Source organism: Manacus candei, unplaced genomic scaffold (assembly GCF_025592945.1).
Source record: "Manacus candei isolate 608988 ecotype Guabito, Panama unplaced genomic scaffold, ASM2559294v1 h1tg000061l, whole genome shotgun sequence".
Taxonomy (NCBI): Eukaryota; Metazoa; Chordata; class Aves; order Passeriformes; family Pipridae; genus Manacus; species Manacus candei.
In genome coordinates, this window is record NW_026138109.1 from 3,466,521 (window position 1) to 3,482,854 (window position 16,334).

General features: G+C 38.3%; 1 long non-coding RNA gene across 1 annotated transcript in view; it reads right to left on the reverse strand.

Moving 5' to 3' along the window:
• LOC127478744 (uncharacterized) overlaps positions 1-14,590 on the reverse strand; it is a 41,592-nt gene extending 27,002 nt beyond the window's left edge. The window contains exon 1 of the long non-coding RNA XR_007907308.1: positions 14,562-14,590. This is a non-coding gene — a long non-coding RNA (uncharacterized LOC127478744). The remainder of the gene's footprint in view (positions 1-14,561) is intronic.
• Between the last annotated feature and the right edge of the window lie 1,744 nt (positions 14,591-16,334).

Sequence of the window (16,334 nt, forward strand, 5' to 3'; positions counted from 1 at the left end):
CTGACAGTATAATATTTCCCACAAGGGAAAACAAAGCCAACATCCACCATTTCCTCTCCTGTGTACTAAAAGTGCAGGGGGTGAGGGGGGAGTGTGTGGGGCAAAGTATAAAGAGTGGTTTTCAAAATACTATGTCTGATGTAATAAATCCTAATGGAATTGATCTGGTCACAAATTACCACGTGGTCAGGTCTAGTCCAAAAAAAGTGACTAGAATGTGACAGCTATTAACAAAAATATGCACAGACAACTGATTAAAAAAGCCAAAAATTAATAAGAAAGGCTACTAAGCCTTGTGAAGGAGTCTGTCCTGGGGCTGATACCATAATGATCAACTTGGAGGATGAAAGAAACTGATTTACAAACAAATTTATGGTTAAGATCAAGCTTGAGAGATGTGATAGATGATCTTGCCAATTTGGAGAAATAGTATAAAAATCCAGTGCAACAGACAAGAGAGTGACAATGGTCTTTGGGAGGGATTAACCACTTTAAAAATACAGGACAGTGTACAAGATTACAAGTTCCGCGTCAGCAAAAACTTTCATGCCAAGAAAAGATCAACGCCAGTTTGGGGCATTTAAAGAGAAATTCAGCCTGCAGAAGACAGAAAGTAGTCTCTCCATGGTGATAAGGTCTCAGGAGGAATATGTGCTCAGTCACTTGTAGAGATACATGGGCCAGACAAAGGAAAAACCCAGGGAGTCCCACAACAGTAGAACAACATCTGAGAAATCATGACTTGGAAGAAGTGATTGAAAGACCTTGGGGTTGTTTAGTTTAGATAAGAGAAGATGCATGGAAAACAGAGTAACAGTCATCTGGCATCTAGGCTGTTGTTAGGAAGATCAGTTGGAGAAGAAATGCCACAAGGGATATTTGAGATGGCAATAGGATAAACCTTCTAGTACTAACCACTGTCAATCAGTTGCCTGGGGAAGTTGTGGTATTTGCATCAGGGGAGCATTTAAGAATAGTTTAGACAAATGTCTTTCATGAATTACATGAACCAGGAATGGACTGAATGATTTCTCTCCCTTTCTCTGCTCTGAGTGCAATCACTGCACTTGCTAACAGCACAATCACTGTTAATACATATCCACTCCCTAGGATGTTGGCAATAGGTCTCTGAATGAGACAGAATGAAAAATGGCTGTAGCTCCATGTCACAGGAGAGATCAAACTAAAAAAGACCCAGAGCAAGACCCAAACCCAGGGCATCAAGAAGCCAAAATTCTAGGATGTCTTGAACAATCCCAAACAGATGGCACATAGTAGTCACTGCTGTTGGGCAGCCCTTGACAAATACTAATAGACATAAATGATACAAACTGAGGATCTGTCATAATATTAGCTTGATAATCTGTCACAGAAATTACCAAGTGGCTTGGTAAAATGTCAGTCCTTTGGAGGCAAAGATGGAAAAGTTTAGATACTTCAAATTTTTCAACCAGTTTTTCTACAAAGACACTTGGAATTCTCTTGCATAGGAAGTTCATCAATTAAAGGTTGCAGCAAATACAAGAAGCTGTACCAGCTTCTTGTGTTTTTGAAATAGTATTGACAGTTACATACATACAGAAATTATTAGAGTGGTCTAATTACCAGGGGGAGAGGATTTGCAAGACCAAAAGAAAGTGGTTAAAGATAGGATAAATGGATGTCTAATAAATACTTTATCGTTCCTTTTCTGCTTGTTTTATTTTGAATACTGTAGTTTATTGCCCTTTCTGAATGTGTCAAAAATTATATCAAAATAAATATCTCTCCATAGAAAAGTGCAGCTGCAAGGTGGTAGGCTCTTTTTATGTAGGCTCTATGTTAAAAGTTCCCTTACACGCTATAGGATTGTGAAGAAAAAGACTAACAATGTCAGAGTGAACACATAAACCCCTGTCCTCAATAGGCAGCCAAGATCTGACACCAGGGATATAACTGACCAAGTCATGGAAAAATAATGTAGGTTTGTTTTTTTAAAGGATAATGTAGCAACAAGGCTGTGCCTTTTTTTTTCCTGAGAAAGAATTAGAAAACCAAGAAAAGTACTGCTGGGGAAAACAAGTAGTAAGTGTGGTAGCTTGAAGGAGGTGACAATACACAAAAATCAAGATTCTCTAGAGTAAAATTGCAGATGACATTTAAAGTCTTGCATCAAATCAAACAGCAGTTGAAACTGGGCTTCACTAAATCCTGTATAACACAGTTACACATTTAGACATTCCTGAGACACAGATCTTTCATTTATATACAGAAATATTCCTGACTTTATACATTTTAGCAATGGAGTGGAAATCATTACAATGCTTTGCATTTGCATTCTGCATCAAGAGGAACAGAAAATTTACTGCCAGTATATGTTTTCCTGGTTTTTGTTTTCACATTTGAAAGAAGTCAAGGGCCCTGCTTTGCAGGGCCCAGCTGGGAGTCAATAACAGCAGGAGCAAACCCTGAAAGCCCTAGAACACCAGCCACAGTTACATCACAAACTAAATACACCACTTGGATTATCTGCTGTTTAAAATAGAACTCTTTAGTATGTTATCTATGTGAATAAAAGCATAAACATTTCAGCTATCAACTCATCAAAACTGCTTGAGCAAGCATAAAATATCTTCTTGGCACCAGGTAGTCACTCTGTCCTCTTAACACAATTTCTCTCCCTTGAACTTACTCTTTAGCTACATGCTAATGGCTTCATCTTAAGATAGCACAGCCATGCATGCTTTTAATATCAGACTTCTTTGCATTGGCAAGAGCTACAAATTTTTTGCTGACAAGACAACTTTATAACTATATGAATGGTACTTCTTTGTTTAGGGAAAAAAAAATGAGGTGAGTAAGAATTCTGAACCACAAATGATGCCATGTGAAAGACTTAACTGAGAAGAAGAAGAGTTACAGACCACTTCACAAATGCAAATGTAGTAAAGTGAAAAGTAAAATTAAAGGCCAGCTCTCCCCAAAAAGTGGTTTTTTGTTGTTTTTTTTTCTCTAAATAGCCTCCATTCTTTGCAATTTGGTCTGCATTTCCATGCTTTTTTCTTATTTTATTTGTCATCTTTCACTCTTATTACTAAGCAGGATTATCTGAAGAAGACCACTTAAGTTCTTTAAATTAATCTGATTTTTTAATTTCCACCTATGCTGTTGAGTATTGTCATTTAATTATTTCAAAGGACCAGCCATGACCTCTAAAGCCACTGGCCTGCCTGACCAGTCACAGAGTCTGCCAGGCACAGACTGAATACTCACATGACAAATACTGCTAGTGATTGAGCGCAGCATGAACTGGAGCAAAAGAGTCTTTCTGTTACAAGAGTTCTGTGATGACAGGCTTACAAGAAATCAAGGATGCCTTTCCTTTTCATCCCCAAGACAAATCAGCATGGGTTTCCTCTGCTCTGGCCATCCACCAGAAAGTCCTCATCCATTACTCTTCCCAGTTCCCTTTACAGGCAAGTCTGTACAATTTTTGGTCCACTCTCTCTAACACTAATGTCATCCCCTCAGCTGCACTTATATATACACACACCCTCTTCCCCTTCAACAGAAAACAGAAAAATTAGAGACAAGTAGGGAGAGCAGATTTCTCCCTAAATCTTTGTTGCTGAAGACAGCAAAAGAGCTTAATGAGTGCCTTGGCCACGAGCCCCACGCTGGCTTGAGCCGGCTGCTCCTGCGATGACAGCATCACCGCAGTTTTATTCTCAGCTCAGTCAGCACCTCCCCTTCAGTCGCACCAGATGCTACATTCATACAGTGAGGGACCACTGTCTTTCTCTCTATTCCTGTGAGTGACATACCAGAGAAAATCTAGGAGAAATACAAGAGCAATCCACGCCTCTCCTAGGCTACTGTGGTCAGATAATTCCTTTTGGATTTGTGTCAAATTCCATTTAATGTCATCCATTTCTGTGGTCTCTTTTTTCCCCTCTGCCACCAAGGTCCTCTCAGCTGGCCCACTGACAAGTCGGCCTCTTTCTGATGTCCCCAAGTGCTTGTATGGACACAGTATCAAATAAGCACTGGGATGAGTGACTGGGTTAACTGATAAAGCTGCTATTAAAGCTCCGTTTTCAGCACTGCTGAAAGATTAACTGAGGCAAAATTTAGAGCACAGGGGAAGTTTTACTTTTAACAATATACACTTCTTGATAAATAAAAGCTTCTAACAATTTCAAAGAAAGTTATGCCAAGAACCTTGCAAAAACATTTTCCTCCTCAGCGAATTATAAAAACGGTGCAATTCATTTTAAAGCTTCGAAGGTTTAACTTTGCAAGTCTCTTGTAAACACTGAGGCTAATTCACTAAAAACACTACACACTGAAAGCACAATCATTTTGTAATCTTAAACGTTCATTCCCGATTACATATTCCTAACATTTCAAACTGGACAAAAATCAAAATTACTGGAAGATTGGAAGTGGGTTTAAAAATAATTTCTGTCTTCTTCGGTGTAAGGTTAGATGTCCAGTTGCTGGCAGGACGGTACAAATAAGATAATGAAGTCATGTTAGGATGGCAGTGACTAAGCTAATACCTATCCTAAACCACTAAATGCAGCCAGTGTAAACTGCATGGCTCTCGGGCTGAGCTGATTAAGCCTGAACTGAGTCCCTGTGCAATCCACAGGAAGGATGCTGCTATTCTTTCTGGCACTGGCACAGAAAGAATAGCAGCAAACAGTTCATCATTACTGTTGCATGAAATATTATGGAAAGCCTAACTAGCATAAGCAGACATACTCCTGAGGTTTAAAAATGCTCTCAGGTGCCCAAAATATGTGCACAGCTGTTTTGTTAGTTGCTTGTAATATTCCCAGATGGAAAAAGATGAAGATCAATTTTGAAACAGTGTGATGAGCTGAATTGAACTCTGATAATAAACACAGTTTTCTAAGCAAGTTTTTGATATAAATGCTGCAGCAGGGGTTATTTACTGCGAGGATAATAGAACAGATGATGAACATTTAGCTGACCAATATTTACTGGTTGCACATGCAGTATATCAAGACTTTTATTAGCACTGAGGTAATGATTCTAAATCACAGCTTGTTTTCTTGCTTTTAGGAGAGAACTGTTAATAAACAGAATGGAAAATGAAAGGTGATTACCATTAAAGGATTACACTTATGCTTTGACTACTTTACGTTTGAATTGTTCAGATTTCATAAGGTAAACCAGGGCTGGCTAGTCATGATGAAAGCACTAATTTATAATCTATACTAAGTTTAATTAAACAATGTGTGATGCAAAAAATCTGATTGCATGTCCTGACCTGATCTCAAAATTAGGTTTAATCTGGAATTTTTTTTTTTTTTTGATAGGTTATAAGAACCTCAGAGAGATATCCAAACTGGCCTCACCATGATTGAAGAATTCTAAAGGTGGTTTGTTCTGACTACTCATTTAACAGAAACCTTTAACTTGCTGAGACTGAGCTCTGTTGGCATTATCAGTAAAGAGAGGTACTAAAATCAAGGTCATTGTTATACATCAATATATATTTTTTATAATGTCAGAATCATCATTGATGGTGTTATTGCTGCTTTCTAATTACATTTTGAAACAGGTGAACTCATTCCTTCCAGTTACCCTACAATAGTTAATTGACCTTGTTGTGTCATATTTTCAAACCCCACTGAGAGATGTTTACATTGCAGTCGTGGTCTTTCTTTGTGATTACACCATTTCAGAGAAAAACAAAAAGCCACATGTCATGTTCTTGGTAAAGCATCTGGATTATCTTAATGATCTAAAGCTGGTTTGTAACATAGATATCAAGTAATCATTTAAAGGCCTGTCTTGATAGTTATCAAGGATGGAATGTCTTCTCTCTCCATGGAGAAAATACAGAACAGCATCACATAAACACTAAACTGACAACACAAGACCTATTCCCTAATTTTGTCTCTAAATAGAGAGTACCAGGTGGGACTCCTGTGTGATGCCCCTTAATTTTCATTCACACTCATAGCAACAATTTTATATTTCAACAACCCAGGCTGAATTTTTACTGAGAACTCAGTAACTATTGCAGGAACAATTTATTTTTCCTTTCCTTCAACTTCTTCTCTACAAATGTCATTCAACTTGCTTCATTTCTGCTCTCTTTAGGAGCTCTAACTATGTCTATGGCTACCTCTGCTTAAGAATCATTAAAAATTGTCATTACTCCTTTGCTTCTGCAGAAGTCAGGAGAAGCAGCAGCTCTAAGAATGTGGGCCTAAAAGCGAAGAATGTTAGAGGACCCTTCATAACAACAGGAACCTAAAACTTAGCAAAACTGCTGCAAAAATTGTCTAAAAGATAACCAGACCTTTAGCTCTACCCCACTATAGCTTAATCCTGTTCCTAAGTCTACACTGAAAACTGAAAAGTAGCCTCAGGCCTCATGTAATTCCTGAAGAGTTTGCAAAAGTCCTTGATAGAAGTTTAAAGAGGAAACATTTCTTCCAATTCCTTTTACATAGCTCTGCTCTTGCAAGTCAATTATTCACTTACCCAGTCCAGCTACAGCCAACAGGAGAGTGTACTTTGGTAAGAATAACTCATGTAACACATTGGAAGGAAAGTTATGGAGACATAGTTATGTACTTTGCTGGTTGTGATCCTGTGAAAGTTTTGGTTTTGGTTTCTAAACCTAATTCAAACTAGTGTAGTAAGGTTTTGCCAGTCTTTCTCTTTGTAAATCCTTATCTCCTCATAAAACCCTTGTCTCCTCTTAATTGTCTGTACTAAGCTTTCAATCTACTTCTAAAAAGTATTTTAATTTCCGTCCTTTTCAAAATTAATTTATTCTTTAATTTAAATAATTTAAATTATTTTTCTTTCATTTCCAAACTAACTTATTTAGTTTCCAATTTTTTACCCTGTCCTGTTCCACACTGATGTCCACATCTTTTTCCACTTTTAATCCTTACATATTTTTTCCTACTTAAGAATGCTGTCATTATCTAAAGCACACTAAAATTGATTGAGAAGTAGTTCCTTATGGACATGGAAGCAAAAGGTCCATAGAGAATTTTGTTAATCCTTTTATACATAGAATGTACAATATAATCATATTGTGACAGAAAAAAAAAGAAAAAAATTAAATCAATAAAGCAGAAGAAATTATGGAAATTTACATGTGAAGAAGATCAGGTATTAAGGCTATTTAGATTCTCAAATTCTAAAAACTCCACAGTAAGTGCCTCTGCATATTGCAGAGAATAATGCAATATGATGAAAGAATGATGAATAATGATACACACACCATAAGGAAGAACTCCCATCACCTAGGAGGAGTGCCTTAACCATAGAATCACAAAGAATGGCGAAACTCACTGGCTCCTATCCACCTACAGGTTAATTGGCAACAACAACAGGGACTTGCAAATGGCAGAAAATAAACATTCAGAGGTAATTTCTGTTGAGAGAGATTCAAAAATTGAAGAATTCAATAAAATCTTTAATTTCCCTGTAACATTTTATTTCACACCTTATTAATTCCGTGAGGTTGCAGAGCATTTTCAGGGCTAGCAATAGCAGAGATGTAGAGGAGAGGTTGCTCTAGAAAACCTTTGCCCTGTCAGACACATATTGGCACATGTCTGCACTCAAGTATCTGGTTTATACCTAGCTTATACCTAACTTGTGGTATGACTGCCCTTCAAGTAAAAAGCGTACATGTGGTTTTCTTCATCCTTTACAGTTCACCCTTAACCTAGCTGGAACTTCTATGGATACAGGAGGGAATAGCAAACAGTGTACACACTAATATTAGTAGAAGCCCTGAGGAAGAAATACCCTGTTGAAATCAAAATAGAAGGCTTGCCAAGCAGAGTACTTCAGAAGAAGAAAGCAAATCCTGGCAACAAAGGAAAAACAGGATGCAACAAAGCACTCTAACCTTGAAGTCTGGATCTCATGAAGGCTTGTGGACTACTTCACAGCAGCAACTGCTTTTTCTCTTAGCTGTGATTCTCATCCATGCAGGGAGTTGTACTATCAGTTTTTGTAACACCATGTCATACTCCACGTCTTTCCCTCTAGCAGCATGTAGCTGCATCCAGCTCTACAATATAGCTTGGACCAAGACATAAACATGACTTCTGCAAAATACATCAAAACAAGGAACTACTACTATATTTATGGTGAATTTATGACAACTGTGTACGTCAAAAGGGTAATCAAACTAATTTGCAATTTAAATAAATCTGGGGTTTTTTCTTCTCTTTTTTTTCACCTCTCGTTTGAATATGCAGTCAATTTCTAACATATAGGGGGTTTTTCCAGTGAGGAACATGTTAAAAAAAAAAAATCACACAAAATCCAGAAAACCTTTAATTCTCCACTTTCTCTTGTAGCACTGCTCAAAGAAGCTGTGAATAAAAGCAAACAAGCTTTCGCTGCCTTCTCAAGCATCTTCCATGCTTTTTGACTCTACCAGATCTGTTTCACAGACACCTTCCTCAGTAAAACATCTATGTCATCTCCTTTCCTCGATACAGTGCTGCATGGTTCGATACGATCACTTATACAATGCTCCTAACTCCTATCTAGTTGATTGGAAGTACACAGTACATCTCAGGCTGAAACAATAACCTTACAAGACGTTCTATAAGCCCAAATGCCAAACCAGTTGGCTATATTTTCCAATGACATAATTCAATTGTACTTTCTAGTCACAAATTTGGTCCAACACTGTATATCGCAGAACTACTTCTTTTACGGGGTACCACACAAGCAGCCTGTGATCCTCAACTATCTACATACCCCACACAACAAAGACTATACATATGACAAAAAGAGTTCAGCTTCCCAGGACAGCTCTGCTGCTTTCAGCAGGGTTACACTAGGCATGAGTTCATAACCTATAAAAATAGTATAATGCACTCCTAGATGAAACATCCTTCCAAATGCTCTGACAGAGAGATGCCTTGGCATGAGAGACTGGCTTTGTATCAGTGCCTGCAGGGAACATATTTGCCACTTTCCTTACAACAGTAACTAAACAGCCAGTCTTCATGCTTCGCCTCCAAAGGAAGGTCTTCTGCAGTCTTGTTTGTACTCACAGCTGCTATTTACATACCTTTGAGAATCACAATTAGTCGGGCACTGTCTTGTTCTCCATATAAGCCAATAGGGCTGCAAGAGTTATAAATCAGGAAATAATATTTCTTGCAAATAAGCCCAGACTATTTAAAATAATCCTGAATAAGAGAGCATGATTATTTCTCAAAATAGCATTAGAGAGAATGGATTGACTGGAAAGTTGGATTTCAGTTCATCCAGATGTGTGCAGCAGAATTATTTTTGTTTTCTTACAGCTGTTAGAAAGTTATCCATTTTAGTTTTCACCATGGAAAATTACCAGTTTCAGGGCTAGTCATGACTGGCACTAGAATCAATTCAACAGAGACAAAAATATGTCTGAGGCAAAACTGATTTAGAGACAGAAATGTTTTATAATGCTCTTTCCTTAGTATCAGCTGTTCTTTCCACTGCGGTCACTTTAATCTCAAATATTTCTAATGTGGCATGCAGCTAAAAGTAGCCTCCATGGCCTGTTTGAAAAGAGAGGAGAAAAAAATTCTCAAGTATTAGAACACAAAACTATGAATAGCTCTCCAAATATGAAATAAGTACTTATCTATTTTTTTTTTTTCTACCAGACATGATCAACCTTACTGGAGCTTTTTCCCAACTAGGCAGAAAAAAAGGTAGGCTTTCCCATGTAGGCTACAATTTCTGTGTCCCTTCTAGCAGACAACACTCCCCATAAAGCCAAAAAAATAAAAGATGGTAAAACGATATTTGGGCTATTTTTTTCCCACTGGAATCACATATTTTACCAAACATTCCTCTATGAAAGCACAGCAGTATGTAACAAGTAAAATAACAATATGGGGGAAACATGTTCACCTGTCATCTTCTCCATTACCTTCATCTGCACCAGTCCATTCAGATTTCAAGGTTTAGTGCATTCATCCCAACTTAGGAAAGTTTGTCTATTTACCAATTCTGCAGTATAATTCTAAAATATTACCACAAAACAGCATGCTTCATCGCAGTAAATTAGTCCCATGGCAGCGTTTACAAGCAAAAACTGAAAGAATATTTTAAGTGGTTTTTTCCTCCTTTCTTTGATACAAGTGTTATGCTGCTTGAAAACAGTGCCAGACTTAGCATTGGGATGGGAGAGGTAACAAAATAATTCAGTCCTTTGATAAATTAAATCCTTGGCCTCTCTTCTCAAAGAGTCAACAAGGATCTCAGACAAAGCCAAAAATAGTAGCAGTGTCTCTCTGTGATGCAAATTAATCTTCACCATGATCTGGACCAAGAAAATCTAAGAAGCTTTCAGTTAGCTGCAAATCGAACATTTTGAAAGAAAATAAGTTAAACTGAGATAAGAAAGGTTAATAGAATAAAGAATTTCAATACAGACCCTACAAGAAAAAGCCTGGTCTTTGGAGAACATGAGAGTTCGTCAGCCTCTCCAGTGATTTGTAAAGCACCTAAACAGTGTGAAGTGGGTTAGCAGTTGACTAGCACCATTTGTAAGTGCATCATGGAGGTGCCAATGTGTAAGTACAAATTTGTCTGGAAAGGTAAAACTATTGGGTTGGGGGGGGAACCTTATGCTCTAGCAATGTGTGATAATCACGAAAATTACCATATTCCTCCTCTTTTAATATACAGAGCAGAAGTGTACTTCTGCACTGGAGTCCGTCCACATTATCCCATGAATGACTCATTTCCTTTGGGAAATGTCATTCTGACATATCTTTTACTCATGTCCTTTCTTACTGGAGAAAGCAGTAAAGATCTGTTGGTCTCTGGTAATCTTTTTTTACTGGAAAAGAGGGTTTTCTACCAGTAAGGTCACTGCTTTGACAAATTGTATAAAGAAGCCAGTGGAGGGTGGAGAACATGCAAACTACACAACTCCCAGTTGAAGTATGTGAGCAAAAGAATGACAGGTCACAAAAAACATTGATTGTGTGAGTAAAAAGGCCAAACCACTACCACATGCCTGGTGAAAAGTCAGGAAAAATGTTGTCCAAAACAGAACTCCCAGGAGAGGTGAGATCACACTAAGCGGGGGAGGAGGGTACGTACAGGATGTTGTTTTGTAACTGTCTAGTGTTTTCCAGAGTAAAAATGATTGTGGCTTGGCTGAGCCCAAGTTTCTTGCCTGCCTGCTTCTTCATCCCTGAAGACTAGAAACAAGAGCTCCACCACCAGGTAGGCTCTTTGGAAAAGTATCCAAGCAACACGGTCCAGCCTCCCTATCGAGATGGAACTGACTGCCCAGAGTTGTAGTACCACCTCAGAGCCCTGAGGGACAGAAATAGACTGACCAGTATCCAAAACCCAGAAGTTTAATCAAATTGATTTGGTTATAAAAGGTACACTCTCACAAGAAGAAAAGGACTTCACTGTAGCATCCTGCTTCCAAACTAGGTCTTCATTCAAAGGAAGTCAATTCCTCTTTCTCAGTGAATCTACAGGCTAGCAATTATGTCACTCTAAGAGTCAGGAGTATTTCTATATATTATTTCAAGTGGTCCTTAGTTTGCTAGGCTCTTTATCTATACTGATTTTTTTTTTTTTGTAGGGGCATATCTTTAGAAGACATTTTAGCAATTTTTAACTTTTCTGGCAGTAAATTAATCAAGGTTGCTCTAGAGGCCCTTCTTCCTTTACTGATTTCTCATCTCTCATGTACTATCCACTCTCCTGGAAACTCTATTATCCTAATCTCAGAGTATTAATTTCATTTGCCAGTATTACTTTTCTTATCTTTTACACTCTTGACTTCACTATGTAATCATTACCATTTCTCCTCCACATTTAATGTTTGATTCCATGGCTCTATCTCATCCCTGCTCTGCACTACTTTTTCTGTTTCTCTCTTTCATAGGGTCTTCTAGTCTGTCAGCTTTTGCAGAGTCAGCTTCCTTGAAAGACTCAGCCTCCATTTCCATTACTATCAGTGACAAGCTCTGGCATTCTGTTCTGAATATGAGGAACAGCATGCACTGGTGGTTATGCCAATCCTCTTGATACTAATTATTCCTTTGTTTATCCCTCCAAACATTTTATTCCATCTCGTCAACTACCCTGTCATACTGCTAAAATTTCCCATGGCACAATGTAATAGTCTTATTTCTCTTATTTTTTAGTCTCACTGGTGGTTTAATTATAAGTCTAGTGAAATTCTGAAAACTAGGCACTCTTGTACCCATTCTTATTAATAGTTTATTGTGGTTTAGGAATGGTATTCTTGAATTTAGTGTTCCCACTGAAACCACTCCAACCCATCCAACAGTCATTCTCTTCCCTCACCCCTTCCCCACCTCTGTGGCAGGCTGGAAAGGAGAACTGAAGGCACAAAAGGTAAAGACCACAGTTTTAGATAGGAACAATATACTGGAAACAGCAATGAGATAAGAAAATAAACAGTAACAGCAACAATATTAATAGCAAAAGTGTACAAGAGAGGTGAGCAATTCATGTGCAAATTCTCACCACTGATACCAGGCAGAGCCCAACAATACCCAATCACTGCTTTACCCCGACAGGGAAGAGAGCCCTTCCCACATTCCCAGAAAATTACCTGAGGTGGTGTAGAATAACCTCCAGGTCACAGCCATGCCCCCTCCCGGGTGCTGCAAAAATTAACCCTGTCCTGGTCGGATCCAGGACACAGTTCTATAGGACAGTGTTAGATGTGTTTCTCACTTCCATTAGAAAAACATAGCACAAGAGTGAAACAGTGACCAATTGAAACAAATTTCACATCACATATTTTGTAAGCAAATCCATTATCTTGCCTTTTGTGAGAGAAATTACCCCTTGAAACCTCTCTATTCCTATATTTTCCAAGTTATTGCTGCACATTCTCTGATAATATAATGCATTAAAACCACTGTAGGATTTGTAATTAGGCCTTGGAAGTCTACAAACATAGAGTCAGCTACACAGCAGGATTTAAGATTTCTGTCTTTCTGTTTCCTAGCCAAGTCTCCTATAAAACAAGTATATACTACTAAAAGGTACTTTCCTTGTGACAGCTATTTCTTGCTTTCTTTATTTCAGGGTTCTGTCTATCTTTGTTACTTTTCAACTGCAAAGGTCTGTGTGCATCTGTGCCTGCATGTCATTTTTTTTTCTTCTTTGCTGATTATGTAATTTCTGTTCTTACTACATAGGAGGAAGTTGTATTATTTTAGTTTATGAACTGCACTGCAACAATAAAGTACCTGCCTGAACAAAGGAGTTTGCGGCAGAAAGTGTCTTGCTTTTGTTAATAACTTACTGTATTAATGTATTACTATTAAGCTACTATGCTAAATTACAACACGCTTTCAGTTGTATCAGCTCAAAGACTAATTAATTGCTTTGGATAACCAGAGCTATTTTGTTTTCTTATACCCCATGCACAAAACAGCTTTTAACACCATCACACACTACCTTACAATGCTTACAAGGATCTTCAAAGTCTATTAGGATGACCCATTCCTTAGGTCTCCAAGGCCCTGTACAGGACACATGTGAGTTTCACTGCACTCCCAGTATCTATTGACTTAGGAACCAAAGACAGCCTAAGGACAGAATAAAAGTGTCTGGTGACCTGTGTCCAGCGCTCATAGTTCCACACTGATTGCAAATTAAATGTCACTTGACTGAGGCATCGAGCTCACTGAGAGGGCAGGAGCATCAAGCAACACAAGCTGTTTATTATGCAGTTGACTTCCCAAGAGCACAAAGAAAGGGACCAAATGTTTTGCTAGCAAGATAGATCTGAAGGCAGATCATCAAGACATATAGAGTGCGTATAAGGGCAGTCTACCTTGAAGGACAGAGTACCTTACACATCGTTAGGATCACACCATGCATGTAATCAACTGAATAGGTGGATGAAATGACACAAAGGGTTCACACAAATATTGACTAATCGATATGCAACTTTTTCCCAGCTGTGTCTGGAGTCTTTGCAACCAGAATCCAAAGCATAGAGTTGTCCAACATAAAATACATATAAAACTCATCACAACTTATCTACTGATCTGATCCAGTCAGTTGAAGATAATTGCATAGTGCTGTAATAATGATCTAGATTTATAATTGAATATATTTGCCAGATGGTGCTTTGGGGGACAGTTACAATAGACAGCAAACAGCAAATATTTGATAAGCATTTGTGGGCACAACAGCATGTAAAAAAGGACAGACTGCAACTTCAGAGTCACGCGGTAGTAGATTAAGTAGATTAAGGGAAAGGTTTTTTAGACATCCAGATCAAAGAAGAGTGCTCCCTTGATCAGTTAACAGATACATCCAAACTGGAGGAAAGGCTGAGGAGGAACAGTGCATCTTCTTATAAAAGGACACAGCTTCCAAATCATTATCAGCTGTGAGCTGTATTTTCAGTTCCCACCGAGGTCATATGGGAGAGCAGTGGCTCTCCTGGGAGACTTTTGGTCCCTTTTATGCTTCAGCACGAGAGGAGAGGGACAGAGAAGAGAAGCATAGAGAACAAAGTGGATTCCTACCTATTGTCTTACTTTTTACTCTCCAAGTGCACAAACTTTCTTGTTCATTCTTTGAATGCCTCTTTATGCCAAATCAGGATAGAATCCCACTGAGGAAAGACTGCGTAGGCTCTAAGTGGGCAAAGGGCAAAGGACATTCAGACATAATAAGCTGGAAGGTCACTCACCACAGGCCACCAGAGAGTGCCCTTTTCAACATCATGGCATGTCCCTGAATTAATGTAGTTAAGATTTTGACACAAGAGAGGACATTTGAAAATGAGAAAACTCAGTTTTACGGCTACAAGAGCTATAGAGCAGACCAGACAGCCCAGGCTCTAATGAACCTTTTGGTTTTAATCATCATTGTAAAGATTAATATTTTTATGTCTATAAAACTGGCAAAAATATCTCACCTACGAATGCAAGATTAAATTTTTTACTTTATCTTTTGTAAAGAAAAATATATACCAAGAATTAAACTCGGAGATTTTAAAGAGATATGATTTTCCAGTGGGACCTGAAATGAAATTATCATTATGAAATTACTTGATTTGAAATGAGCATAAACAAAGATTTCAAACATTTTTTATTATTAATTTGGTAATCTTCTGTACCAGCTGTTGTTAATGACTACAGAGAGAGTTTTCTATCCTGCTGGATGCACAGAAAGTCGGTTGCCTTCGCTCAAAGAGGGCCAGTCAAAAGCATTGCTTTGCATTAACACAGTTCATAGGCTAACCTGAGTTTTGTCCCAGCTACCCCGAGTTCCAGTGCTGCTGTGGTAGGTGTCAGTAAGAGATATAACCTCACAGCAACCCTTGTTTTCACCATCAGTTTGCAATTGCTGAAGACTTCTTTCATCCTGCTCTGGAAGAGTTCCCTAGTAAGAAGTGAAGCCAGTTGTTCTTCTGCTTATAAGTAACATCACGACATAAAGTAGGAGAGAGAGTCAAAATTGGTAGCAAATGATTTCCACAGATGTGACTAGCAAAGTGAGCAAAGACAGAAGCCTGCAGTTCTCAGTGACCTTGTATCTTCAGTAATCTATATTTACCTCCTGTGGACATTGACAGGTTTTCATGTAAAAGGGTGGTATTCTTTCATGCTACATGGCCTCTTTAAGTTACATGAGCTGCTGTACATTTCTAGTACCTTGCTTGATAACAAGAGAGTTTGCAGACCTCTTTTTAGTCTTTACAACATTTTTCTCTTTCATCCCTGGATGTCTCTAAAGAAATTGAATAAGCAGGACAAAGAAAATCAACAGAGCAGAATGTGGCCATTAGCGTATCAACTGCGGTGTGTGCATTTATGAACCTGTCACTCAGAGATTAGACTTGACGTGATTCTCTCATCAAAGGCTTCAAAGTCAAGCCTGAATACTCAACTGACTTTCCCAAGGTGGGATTGTCCTACTTTCAAAACAACCATGCCATTTCTGCCTGTGCTGGAGAACCCTCTCATAAAATGCCACATCAAGTATAATTAGTTGCGTTATTGAATCCAACTGCTCTAGCATCAAATTTTCTACTAAGTTCCAGTGTGACTGATTTGCTGCCTTGCAATTTTCTGACAGAAAACATTAGGGCATATTTTCCATATGTATTAGGACTGCTCTAAGTTCATTTGCAGTTTCAGTGAACTGTAATCCAGTGCAGCTTAAGGGTTAGAGCATTTACTGGAGTGCTGCATTCCTAGGTCAGGCACTGGGTTACTGTACTGGCAAGTTGCTTAACATTTTAGATAATCTTTTGTCTAAACTTAACATCACTGTATTTATTACATTTACTTCACAAGAACATT